Source organism: Eucyclogobius newberryi, unplaced genomic scaffold (genome assembly GCF_026437365.1).
Source record: "Eucyclogobius newberryi isolate DKJ021-1_F unplaced genomic scaffold, fEucNew1.0.hap1 SCAF_6, whole genome shotgun sequence".
NCBI lineage: Eukaryota > Metazoa > Chordata > Actinopteri > Gobiiformes > Gobiidae > Eucyclogobius > Eucyclogobius newberryi.
Window position 1 is genome coordinate 36,728,452 of NW_027316278.1, and position 12,782 is coordinate 36,741,233.

Below are 12,782 nucleotides of genomic sequence, written 5' to 3' on the forward strand. Positions count from 1 at the left end.
ACACAGACTCCAAAACTCCTTAATAAGGGACTCCCACATTGCAGCTTTAAAACTCAACTAAAACTGTGGCTAAAATCAATTTATCATTTGTAGCAATAAACAGATTTGCATTTAATTGAACAAGTTCATTCATGTTCATTATTCTTATTAAATACATTAATAAACAAATGTGTTTTGTATTTATTAAAGATTGACATGACACAAAAACGACACAAAAGGAAAAAGTGAATATGATTAAATACTGCTTAACTCAATTATGTAACAGAATTGTTGATTATATTTTATATTTCTTCTCATTTTATTAAAAAAAAGCATATTGGCCAAATCATATTATGTAAATAAATAACTGAAAAGTTAATAACAAAATATATACCCAAACCAAAAACTACAGAAAATGATGAGGACGTTATTACACCTCTAAATGTAATTTATTGTCATTAAACCAGACTTTTTATCTTAACACTTCTTTATAATTCTCTTAAATATCAGAGCTTTACAACATGATACATGTATATTTATAGATGGATATAACAATCCATCATTATACGTTACGTAAACAGACTATTTCAAGCCGAATCATTCCAAAAGTCCATGTTGACTGTTCTCAGTCTTTCACGCTGCTGTGACGTGCGCGCTCCCGACGCCAAAGCCTTATGGCGATGACGTCACAAAAGTGGGCGTAAATGAGACAGTATTCAGGAAGTAATGCGGAACTAAAAAACTTTTTTGGAACCATGCGCCAATGAGCACGCTCCATAGGTTTCAATGGCGGCCATCTTGGCTTCCGGGGGCTTGGTTTGAGGGCTGTGTGCACGTGTGCGCGCGTGTTTGTGTGTGCGCGTGCGCGCGCGTGTGTGTGCGTACGCGTGTGTGTGCACACAGTGTGTGCGTACGCGTGTGTGTGCACACAGTGTGTGCGTACGCGTGTGTGTGTAGACTTGCAGAGGTTCAACACTTGACGAGTGAAGTTACGATGTGAGCGGCGTCTCCGTGTCTTCTCCGCTCTCTTCGCGGGTTTGCGGAGGCATTTGGTGGCCGTGGAGCTGAACTTTTCAACCGCGCCATTTTTTAGCAACATTACGACGCTTGCGGTTTTTCCCTTCTGGATAACCAAGGACATTCTCGCGTTACCATAGCGACTTTGGCCTTTTGCTGTCGACGGAGGAAGTCTCTGTTGCGCGCCTCTCTCTCTCTCCCTCTCCGCCGGGGCTGAAGTGAACGCGGCGTGGGCTGGCGGTGTAAACACGGATGTAATGGGCTTCACCATGTTGTTCTGCTCTTTCCCCGCGCTGTACCTGCAGCCGCGCGCCTCCTCCTTTTTCTCCTTCAGCGTTGCACGGGCCACGCCAAACCGAGCACCGACGCTTTGCTAAATTTCGGGTGCCAACGCCACCAACACCTAGCGCCAACATGCCACCCCTTCTTCTCCATCTACACCTCCTCGTCATCCAGTGGTGCTGACTGACGGACCCTGACGGCCCCTGACGGACCAGACCGCGGCCCTTGAACTTTGGAGTGTTTTGTAACGCTTCCCCGGTGTCGCCGGTGTGCATCAGGTCCAGGTACGTGTGCGTGACAGGCGTCGCGAGCCATCATTTTGAGTGCTTTTGACCGCGCTGCCATGTTGCTAGGTAACTAACAGCAGCAGTGGCGGGTTCGCTGGCGTGCACGCGGCGGCGGAGATGTTCCACAAGAAGAAGCAACGTTTCTTTTTTTGCTCAAATGCCATTTTGTTTCATAGTCATTTGGTTTCGTAACTAACTCCCCGCCAAGTTTGCCTTCCCGTGACGGGCCTGTGCTGCTGCTGGCTCCGTGTGGGGGTCCGAGTGCGTGTGGGGGTCCGTGTGCGGTGTGCGGGTTCGTGTGCGTGTGGGGGTCCGTGTGGCGGTCCGAGTGCGTGTGGGGGTCCGTGTGCTGCTGCTGCTGCTGATGATTTAAGTGACGTGATAGAAGAGCATCGTCTTGGGCTGCAGTGATTAATCAACTGATCGCGACTAGTCGACTATGAAAAATCATCATATCTTGACAGTCGTAATTATTATCTTCAGCTTTAAATGTCTTGGTTTGAGGTTCAATTCCAGCACCAAACGTGAACGGACCACCACAAAAGGGCAGACATGTCTCTTATTTATAGTTTTGATTATGGAGCTCCAAGGCAACATTTGCTTTATGATAAATGTTTCATGATCTCGAAGAGGAGAATGTCTGGTTGTTGCGTGAAGTGACAGGATTGTACGTGGTGTTCTTGAACAGGATGATCAGGTGCATGATAAGGCACAATGTAGTGGCAGGAGCGGAGCTAGTATTGATTGAGAGGAGATAAAATGAAATGAATTTGCGTCGTTCTGGTAATCTAATGAGTGAGTTACATGCTAGGCCTGTGGAATTGATCAAGTTTGATTAGAGATTCAGTTATCTCTAATCACATCGATCTTTTAAATGGAGATCACAGCCAAACCTCTGTATATCGCCTGACTTGATAATCCTCAATGTCTCCAGTGTACACTTTTACCACTCTTTATTCAAAAAGGTTCATCCTAAAGTTCTCTTGTGTGTGGATGGTTTCTATAATATAGAAATAAAGTACAATTAGTAATGGATGAATAAAGTGAATCACACATTTATTGTATAGATATTCCTTCTACATGTACAATGTCAATATTCATTGCATAATTGTGATTCAATATATGGCAGACAAGTTCTATTCGAGACCAGTTGCCAAGCTCATCAGACTCCCATCTTTTCCTCAAGATTGGTAATTTCTGGTACGTAATTAAAAATGTAAATCAACAAGACAATAAAATGATGATCAAAGAATTACTCGATTTACTCGATTAGTCGTTGCAGCCCTAATCCACGGACCATCAGCCACTATCACTTGACAACACACTGGTGCCAGCGGCGATGTGGTCAAGGACGCCCGGAGATGGTACATGAGGACCGGGGTGCAAACGGGAAGCGACGATACCAGACGAAGGAAAAACAATACACTGAGTTTCACAAAATAACCAAGTTCCATCGGATGCTAAAAGATGATTGGTTGAGAAGTGGAAAGACGAGAGAACAGTTCTGGGACTCTCGGTTTCCAGATAGTAAAACAGAGAAATGTAAAAGAACTATAAAATACAATAGACCCTTGTTAATAGTGTTGTTTATGTTTGGAAAATAAATATTGAAGGCCATTTTTATTAGTTTTTTATAAGCTAAACTCAAATTGTGATCGATAAATATGAGGAAAAGCAATCATGATTAATATTTTTTGTCACATCGCCCACATTAGACTGAGTTGATTGTTGTTGATGTTTTATTTGCTTCTTAATCCTGTCTGATGATGCTCTGATGGTAAAGAACCTGCTGGTAATTCTGATCATGAACACAAGTGAATATTCTTTGGTTGCTGTCACATTTCCCTCTAAACCTCTGTACTGGATTAATAATGTCGTTAAACCCTTCCGTGTTTTATTTTTCACAAAAATTTAATCTAGCATTTGTTATATTATTGGTGCTGAAACAGATCTAGTGTTGGGGAGATTTTGTGCAATGCCAAACTGTGTCAAAAGTGATGAAGCTTTGTGCAAATCCACGAGCGTCAGAAAAGTGTCCCTTTTGTCGCACCGTTTCCCTGTCTAATCTCTGCGTTGGCTTCACAGTGTGACATTCCATTAATATTTGTACTCTTGTTAAGTCTTGTTGGTTCATTAATTAACAGTAACAGTATCAGAAACATAATCACATTTCTCACACATTATGTTTCTGCTTAGAAACACCTCTGGCAAGTACGCTGAGGACACAACAACGGAAACATACAGCATTTATTACTTTTATATAATCGTTAAGTTGCAACAGCAAATTTGGCTAACAAGTTTGGGATTAGTGTTTTATATTTTTGGAATGATCTTTTAACAAAACATTTTGAAAATATCTAGCCTCTTTAAGGTCTTGTTATGTATTTCTTTTATCTTTAAATTGGGCGACAGTGTTTCCTTTATGTTTTATGGAAATTAATCACTGTGTTTGTCACCTCGTGCAAATGCAATTTTGTGATATTTCTGGAGGTTTTTCATAGTCTCCAATCGAATGACGAAATGTTTATGAATTCATATTGAAATACAATTTAAGTATGTTGCGTTCTAAGTGCAATAGCCCAGAAATCATTCAAACAATTGGATGTACGTCACGCGCTCGTGTATTCATAGCCGTTCCCTGCTGTGAGGACTAAATTAGGCTACAAAACGACATGTTGACTTTACAAATGAACATGTAATTCAAGTCCAAATATTGACATAGCCGTTTTCCCATCACCACCACGGGGCGGTGTGCTCATTCTTCTTAGTGAATGCTACATGGATGGGGGCCTCTTGACTCAGCGCGGCCGGACCGGGTGAGTCATGGAGGCAGCGCTGTGGCTCTTCACGTAACTGTCAATAAAAGGGACATTGGTGTGTGAGTGTGTGTGTGAGTGTGTGTGAGTGTGTGTGTGTGTGTGTGAGTGTGTGTGTGTGAGAGTGTGTGAGAGTGTGTGAGAGTGTGTGTGAGTGTGTGTGAGTGTGTGTGAGTGTGTGTGAGTGTGTGAGAGTGTGTGAGAGTGTGTGAGAGTGTGTGAGAGTGTGTGAGAGTGTGTGAGAGTGTGTGAGAGTGTGTGAGAGTGTGTGAGAGTGTGTGAGAGTGTGTGAGAGTGTGTGAGAGTGTGTGAGAGTGTGTGAGAGTGTGTGAGAGTGTGTGAGAGTGTGTGAGAGTGTGTGAGAGTGTGTGAGAGTGTGTGAGAGTGTGTGAGAGTGTGTGAGAGTGTGTGAGAGTGTGTGAGAGTGTGTGAGAGTGTGTGAGAGTGTGTGAGAGTGTGTGAGAGTGTGTGAGAGTGTGTGAGAGTGTGTGAGAGTGTGTGAGAGTGTGTGAGAGTGTGTGAGAGTGTGTGAGAGTGTGTGAGAGTGTGTGAGAGTGTGTGAGAGTGTGTGAGAGTGTGTGAGAGTGTGTGAGAGTGTGTGAGAGTGTGTGAGAGTGTGAGAGTGTGTGAGAGTGTGTGAGAGTGTGTGAGAGTGTGTGAGAGTGTGTGAGAGTGTGTGAGAGTGTGTGAGAGTGTGTGAGAGTGTGTGAGAGTGTGTGAGAGTGTGTGAGAGTGTGTGAGAGTGAGTGAGAGTGAGTGAGAGTGAGTGTGTGTGAGAGTGAGTGTGTGTGAGAGTGAGTGTGAGTGAGTGAGTGTGTGTGAGTGTGTGTGTGCGGAGAGTAGGCCCTGACACGCACACGCACACAAACACAGCCGTTCCTCTGAAGCCTGCCCAAACATGAGCACCTCTGTCTCTGACGACGACGTAACACTTTTCAATAACGGTGTCAATCTGCGGTTTCCTGCATTTAGAAAGCCAAAAAAACCTGGTGCAGGTGCAAAGGAATGTAATTTCCCTCCCAGGCCTGCAGTACGTAGAACAATCATAGATGAGGATATATTTAATCATAATGGCTGCTTTAATAACTCTGGGAATTAGCAATGTTCAATCTTATTAAACGTTAGAAGCTGTTAACCCTGTGGTTTTAACCTCTACAAACATCCTGAAATGCATCCTGAAAATGGGATTCTTGGTTTGGCGGTTCGTATTTCAGCCTTCATGTGGTTACGGTTCTTGGTAGTGTTATCATGATACTAATATTTCAAATAGTCTTTTGACACATGATTCAAAACTCTATACTGATTTTGATACCGCAGCAATAACCATACAAAAAATAGAATACTAGTAGTATTTTTAGCATACCATTTGGTCTAGTTCTGATAAAACTCAACAACATTCTAAAACTGTAAAGGAAATGTCCAACTGTATCCTGTTTGTTTGCTTGTTGTTGTATCAGTACTTGTTCAAATAAGTATCTACTTTCGATTCTAATTGTAGTATTGATTTAATCATACTTTTGAAAACCCTTGGCCTTGGGCAGGTTTTAAATGTGCATGTCAGAATGGAATCCAACTATTAAAATCATAAATCCAATCGCAATTACAATGCTTGTCACAAATTTTGCCATGTATTATGTGAAGGATAATTTCTATAACATCGTTATCGTGCAAAGTAGACATTAGTGTATATATCAAGTAGACGTAGTATATATTCTGGTTGTCTCGCTGTATACATTAATTTGTAAAATAACTATGGATTTCTCAGTTCTGCCACATTTTCCCTTGCACACAACCTTTGTCCTGCTGCTTTGTGGAGGTTCTATGTTTCACCTCACAGAAGTGTGCGTATGTTTGTTTTCCTTCAGTTTCCCTGCAGCGATCCGTGAATGTGCTGTAGGTGAGTGACAGAGCGGAGGTGTGGCATTAAAGACTTCTGCTTAACCAGTTCTCAGTGGGGGCTGTGCCCTCCTCCGCAGACAGACCAGCAGGTTGGGCAGGCAAGCAAACTCCTACCTCAAAATTAATCATGTTATAAAATAGCTTCCTCATCAAAAGCATACCAGCAGTTGGATTTAGCTTCATTCACGCTTGTTTGATGAAACCCGTTTCCTCTCCCTCTGAGCCTCAAACACCTTTTCCATTTCAAGCTCGGAGTTTTTAAAGCCATAAATCCTCGCCAGACTCGTTCTGATTATTTCTGCTATCAAAGTAGCAGAAATACAACTGTGTACTTACTTTAAACATATCAGTGTCATGTCATGGTGCTCAAACTCAAATCTCTGACTGATAATGAAGTAATGCATGCTTTTTGTAGACTGATTATTTAAGTTGTAAAACATGAGATTCCATGGCAGCGCTACAAGAATATATTTAAAGTTTAAAGGCTGATAAAAATACAAATAATGCAGAATATGTGTCCTGTAAATATATGTCCTGTTTACTGGTCTGTGTGAGAGTGGGAGCGGGCAGAGGTCAGATAACACTCTGTGGTTCAGTCAGGCGCCTCGGTCAGCTCCGTTCTTCACCATTCTACTTCACTACTTATGTTATCAGAAAAAGACACAGTCCTAAATCTAGATCATTTCAGTTCCTCTTTCAGACCAGTGATTGTACAGACACACACACACTTACTCGGTCTTCTTGTGGTAGAGGAAGGACGGCCACGCTCTCCGGAGGCCGACACACTACAAGTCAGGAGAATTTGCCAGATTTAGGCCCGATTAGCTCCGTTTGATTGGGTAAGCCATTTTTAAGCTGTAAACTGTTTACAGTGTTCTGCTAAGATTGGTGAAGCTGCTGCAGATTATACAGTAAGAACAACTCTACTTCCTGTGTAGTTTGGCAGCTTTTTCACATTATTTTTCCGATCCATGTAAACTAGAAGTTCAGCTCTAGTTTTGAACACTTAAGAGTCGCGTTACTATGGACACTAGCTTTGTTAGCCCACAACTTTTGGCTCTGTAGTCTTTGCACTGGGAGGACTAAAGATTTCTTCTCTTTTCTCGTCATTTCCCTCAAGGTTTGCACTCAGTCTCACGTTTAAAATGGTTTAAGACTTTAAGAATTCAATGTCTGAGTAATGATGGAGTCCTATTAATTTACCGGTAATAAGAATTATGAATTCTTCTTATCTGCAGGTTTGATACTGACATTGAATCTCTTGGGTAGTCAAATACTTTCTTACTATAGAATGCCAGTAGTGTTGGTCCTATTCGTTTTACAGATATCAGAATAGCGCAGTCGTTCCAAACATACTGCATACATAAAGCATACTTTTTGCTGCAGTTGGACTGAGATATCACAGCTGTATGTTGAAAGTCTTTGCCGTAAGTGGCTGTGGTCTGACAGAGCTGCTGGCTAGTGTGAATCGAATCTGATCTGCACCACTTGGCTCTCTTTCATTTATGCCCCAGTGAAGAAGAACACGTTACATTTAGCTCTGGCACTCGATTTGATTTCATTGTGTCATGGACATTAGAGATGCACATCTGTATTTTTTATACTGATTAAACTTGGGGTGTGTTCTTGCCCAGTTTAGTCCTGGTTTAAAGTTGTTTAAGTCCTACCTGACCTGCCATGATAACAAATTTTGGAGTGCGATTGAGGCCCAAAATATACTGTATCAGCTATATTTTGTTGAGCGGACAGGCCGATATCCTATTCAAGTCCTGGTTTAGTTTTGGGTTTAGTCCCACAGTGTTTCCCACTGGTGGTTTAGACAATGGTCTTATCCATATTTGTATGATGCATTTAAAGGCGCAGCATGTAATGTTCTGGATGTGGAGTCACTTGCACACAAAACGTGCAGATAGTCATGTTTAAGGAGATGCAGCCCGCTCACGTTTAGGACACATATTTAATACATTTTGGTGCAATAAACCATCTAAAATGAAAAATTCAGTTTGTTTGACGCTTTAATACAATAATTGAATGACAATGCCACTTATTGCAACTGCGATTCAAAAAAGCCCAGATGACACATTCAGTACATTTACTTCGATATGTTTATGACAATATGGTACTACAAAAGTATAGTTTGCGATCTAATTTTTTGACTGTGAGGGTAAAAATTAGACCTGAATGCACCCTAAATAAAAAATAACATGTTCTCAAAATATGAACTATCAATCATATTGTCCCAAAAGTATTTTCAAAATGCTTATAATATGTGACATCAGGTTAGGCTCAGACCAGTCCTGTCTAGGCTTCAGGCTCCACAATGTACAATGAGCATTTGTGTTGAGCCCAGGACCAGACACATGGCTCAGTCTGTGGATAGCTCATTGGTCAGCTCTTTTCCGATCTTTTAATTAAGCACTTTCAAGTACTAGCGGCCTCCTCAAAGATGTGTGTGGAGGCATATTCCTTCCTTACTAATTAGTTACATGTTAAAGTAGAAAAGGCTTCAGTTGTAGTCATCTGGACTCAGTTTGAAAAATTAGACGTTTCGACTCTCATCCAAGAGTCATTGTCAATAAAAGAATTTAGATCGAGAACTCCGATATTAATACTGTTCTGTGGTAAGACCCGCCCATTGGGAGGAGCCTTCCTGAAGTAGAAAGAGTTGTTTGTTTCAACAGAAACTCCCCCCTTGTATCTACCGAGCTAGCCTATTCAGAATTTTAATGGGCTATTAGAATCCTCTTTGTCTTTGTGAGACCCTGGCTCAACCACCCTGAGTACCTGATTAGCATCCGAATGTCCTTGTCCTGGTCCTCTACCTTTCCAGGGGTTCAGTAACCCATTATAAATAACAGGAAGATTAAACCTTAGCCCTCCATTTCTGTTTAAAGAAGGTCTTTCTTTTTTAACAAAAATAGCTTCCTTGACTCCTGTTTCAAACCATCTTTTCTCCCTGCTTAAAACCTTCACCTCACCGTCTTCAAACGAGTGATTAGAGGCTTCAAGATGGAGATGCACGGCACTCTGAGGTCCTGAACTTGTATTTCTTCTGTGCTGATAAAGTCTCTTGTGTAGAGGCTGTTTCGTCTCACCTATGTACCGTTCTTTACAGCTTTCTTCACTGCATTGGATCGAATAAACTACATTGCTCTGTTTTTGAGTCGGCAACTTGTCCTTTGGGTGAACCAGTTTTTGTCTTAAAGTGTTTCCTGGTTTAAAATAAACAGGGACTTCGTGTTGTCTAAAAATTCTCTGCAGTTTTTCCGACAGGCCAGACACATAAGGGATAGAAACACCCTTCCTTCTCTGTTCAGTTTCCCTTTTGTCCTGCTTTTTGGTTCTCTTCACTCTGTTGAGGGCCCAAGCGGGGTAACCACAGGCTGAGAGGGCATTACATGTTAAAGGTCCTAAAGGTTGATGTGCAATTCTGTCATATGTGCAATTGCTGTTGGAATTCATGTGCAATTCATGTGCAATTACTGTGAAATTCATGTGCAATCTATGTGCTGTCGTGACACATATTCATGTGCAATTACTGTCGGGATCACATGCAATGGTATTTATTTATTTATTTATTTGTCTATGGGAGTTTTTATTTATTTATAGGAGATCTTCTACTGAAAGTGTTTTTCAGACTTCCTATAAGTGATCTATTCTTCTGTATCTACCTCTGTATCTACCTGCGTTGCACCAATGAAATTTCCCCATGTGGGACAATGAAGGAATATCTTATCTTATCTTATCTTATAATATGCAAATTCGACTTTAGTGAGCTTTTAACCTTCTATTAGTGTTAATTGTACCTCAAAACAACCCCCAAAGTTTTTTTTCCCCACATCCATGCATTTAGTATGGAGAGGTTTTCAAAGAGCCAACACCTGCAACCACAGCTCCGACGAATTTGATGCAGAACAGAGATAGTCCACTTCCTCCAGGACTTAAAAACGGCACAGGAGACCCACGCACCAATCTGTGGAACTGAGAGTGATTTCTGAGGCACAAAGGGAGATAAGTTTGTAAATGGGATTAATGAATGAGTGAACAAAACTATATACATCTTGCCTTCAGTACGTTATTTTACTTTTTTATGAGGGCACAAGGTCCTTTTTTTAAAGTGTCGTTTTTTCACAATACAGAGGAGAGTTACTGTGAAGATGGCAGCATAGAAACAGCGTTGGGTATGTGGATGTGGCTGGGTGCTTGTCATTGCTCCATATACTGAGGATGTTGAGTGAAAGATGTGCAGGAAGGAAGTAGTGCGTTGTGTTTCCAGTGTTGCTGACGTCCCTGAACACGAGCACGCAGTATGTAAATGTTTGGTGTCACAGAGAGGGGTGGAACATTCTTTCTACTCGGCGTGACCCTTCGCTGCCGGAACACATAATGGCTTGGTATTATGAGGATACAGGTAATTGTGTGTACAGGTTTTTGAATATTGAGATTTGTTATTATCTTTATTTCCTGGCTTGAGGACAAATAAGTAAAACAAACTCATAACTCGCTCAGATATGGCTTTAACCTGAATGACATCGTGACTTATTTAGAAGAAAAGAGATCACAAGCCCTGGGTTGGGTGATATGGCAAAAAAATGTTTCAATGAAAAACAAATACATTTTCCAATTAAGGTTCATTAACAAAACCAAGCAGACTTTTTAAGGAGACAAATTATGCTTTTTTGCTGTTTTTCATAACAAAAAAGCACCACACAATTTATTTTTTACCATTTATTTTAAATTGTTCTATATAGAAATGTTAATAGGAGCAGTCTAGCCTCACTAGCTCATTTTGCTTAATTTAATAGAGTGAAGATAATTCCTCAAAACAAACTCATGGATGAGAATAAGTCCACAGAATCTTATCAGTCACATTTGATGTTACAGAAAGTGGTCCTATTACATTTAAAAAATATCAATTTAGTTGTGTCTGATTGTAAAAAGTACAAGTACAGTAGCAGGTAACATTGAAGATTTTACGAGGGATTCATGGATGGAATGGAAAACTAATAAACCTTAATTGGATTATAAAAGGGCAGTTGGTTTGTTGTCTTTCCTGTGTACAATGCTTCAACAGAGCATATTAAATCTTCTCATCGAGCCATATAAAGTCTGAGGGAGTGGAACCCGCTCTGGCTACATTTGACCAGCAAATAGGCGGATTATTGAAGAAAGAGCTTTTGAATATTGCATGAAAGAGATGTTAAAAAAAAAAGTCGGCTCTGATCTAATAGTGTTGATGGAAAAACGAATGTGGGTTTCCTGTTGACGCGTGTGCAAAAGAAAGGACAGAACACAAAATAACACTATTTAATTATAATGGCTCAATGTCTCCATTGGGTCTTATTCTGTATTTATAACCTGTTAGCCCTGTGGTTTAGTTAGACCTCGACAAACATGTTCTGAAATGCTTGGGAGTCATAGATTAGTTTAAGACACATCTGTGCTAGGCCTGTCCCGATCATTTTTGACAGTCAATATAATTTGCCTCTGAAAATATCTTGATAAATGGCACTTGCTTTTTAATATTTAGTTGAAGTTGACTAAAAGCGCTGACATAGGCTGTGTGGCGGAGAATTCTGCTTTTGCATTGATTAGTCACAGAGTCCAGTATGTCTGATGTTCTTATTCTCTTCTGGCCAAAACATGATGTTTGCTGATTTGCGTTACATGCAAAAACCCTTTCCACCTTTATGCAGAGGAGGAAAAGCTGCTGCACTCAGACAGCGACATGTAGTGTGTTCAAAACACGTAGACACAGCGACATGTAGCGTGTTCAAAACACACAGACACAGCGACATGTAGTGTGTTCAAAACACACAGACACAGCGACATGTAGCGTGTTCAAAACACACAGACACAGCGACATGTAGTGTGTTCAAAACACGTAGACACAGCGACATGTAGCATGTTCAAAACACGTAGACACAGCGGCATGTAGCGTGTTCAAAACACGTAGACACAGCGACATGTAGCGTGTTCAAAATACGTAGACACAGCGACATGTAGCATGTTCAAAACACGTAGACACAGCGACATGTAGCGTGTTCAAAATACGTAGACACAGCGACATGTAGCATGTTCAAAACACGTAGACACAGCGACATGTAGCGTGTTCAAAATACGTAGACACAGCGACATGTAGCATGTTCAAAACACGTAGACACAGCCACATGCAGCGTGTTCAAAACACGTAGACACAGCCACATGTAGCGTGTTCAAAACACGTAGACACAGCCACATGTAGCGTGTTCAAAACACATAGACACAGCGACATGTAGCGTGTTCAAGACACAGCGACATGTAGCATTCTCAAAACACATAGACACAGCCACATGTAGCATGCTCAAAACACACTAGCTTTGGCTTTGCTCCGGGAAAGCATAACACACACACATTTATCTAGTCTATCTATCTTGTGCATATTTATACAAATAAGTCAATATTGTAATTATCATGAGAGGCCTAATCTGTGCGCTATAATCTATTTTTACTGTACGCTGGA

The 12,782-nt window shown here is 41.1% G+C and overlaps 1 protein-coding gene across 6 annotated transcripts in view; it reads left to right on the plus strand.

Moving 5' to 3' along the window:
• Positions 1 to 1,320: 1,320 nt before the first annotated feature.
• Positions 1,321 to 12,782, plus strand: part of LOC140347554 (membrane-associated phosphatidylinositol transfer protein 2-like) — a 99,716-nt gene continuing 88,254 nt past the window's right edge. For all 6 annotated transcript variants that reach the window (XM_072434046.1, XM_072434050.1, XM_072434049.1 and 3 more), the window contains exon 1: positions 1,321 to 1,562. The gene's annotated coding sequence lies outside the window, so the exon portion shown is untranslated. The remainder of the gene's footprint in view (positions 1,563 to 12,782) is intronic.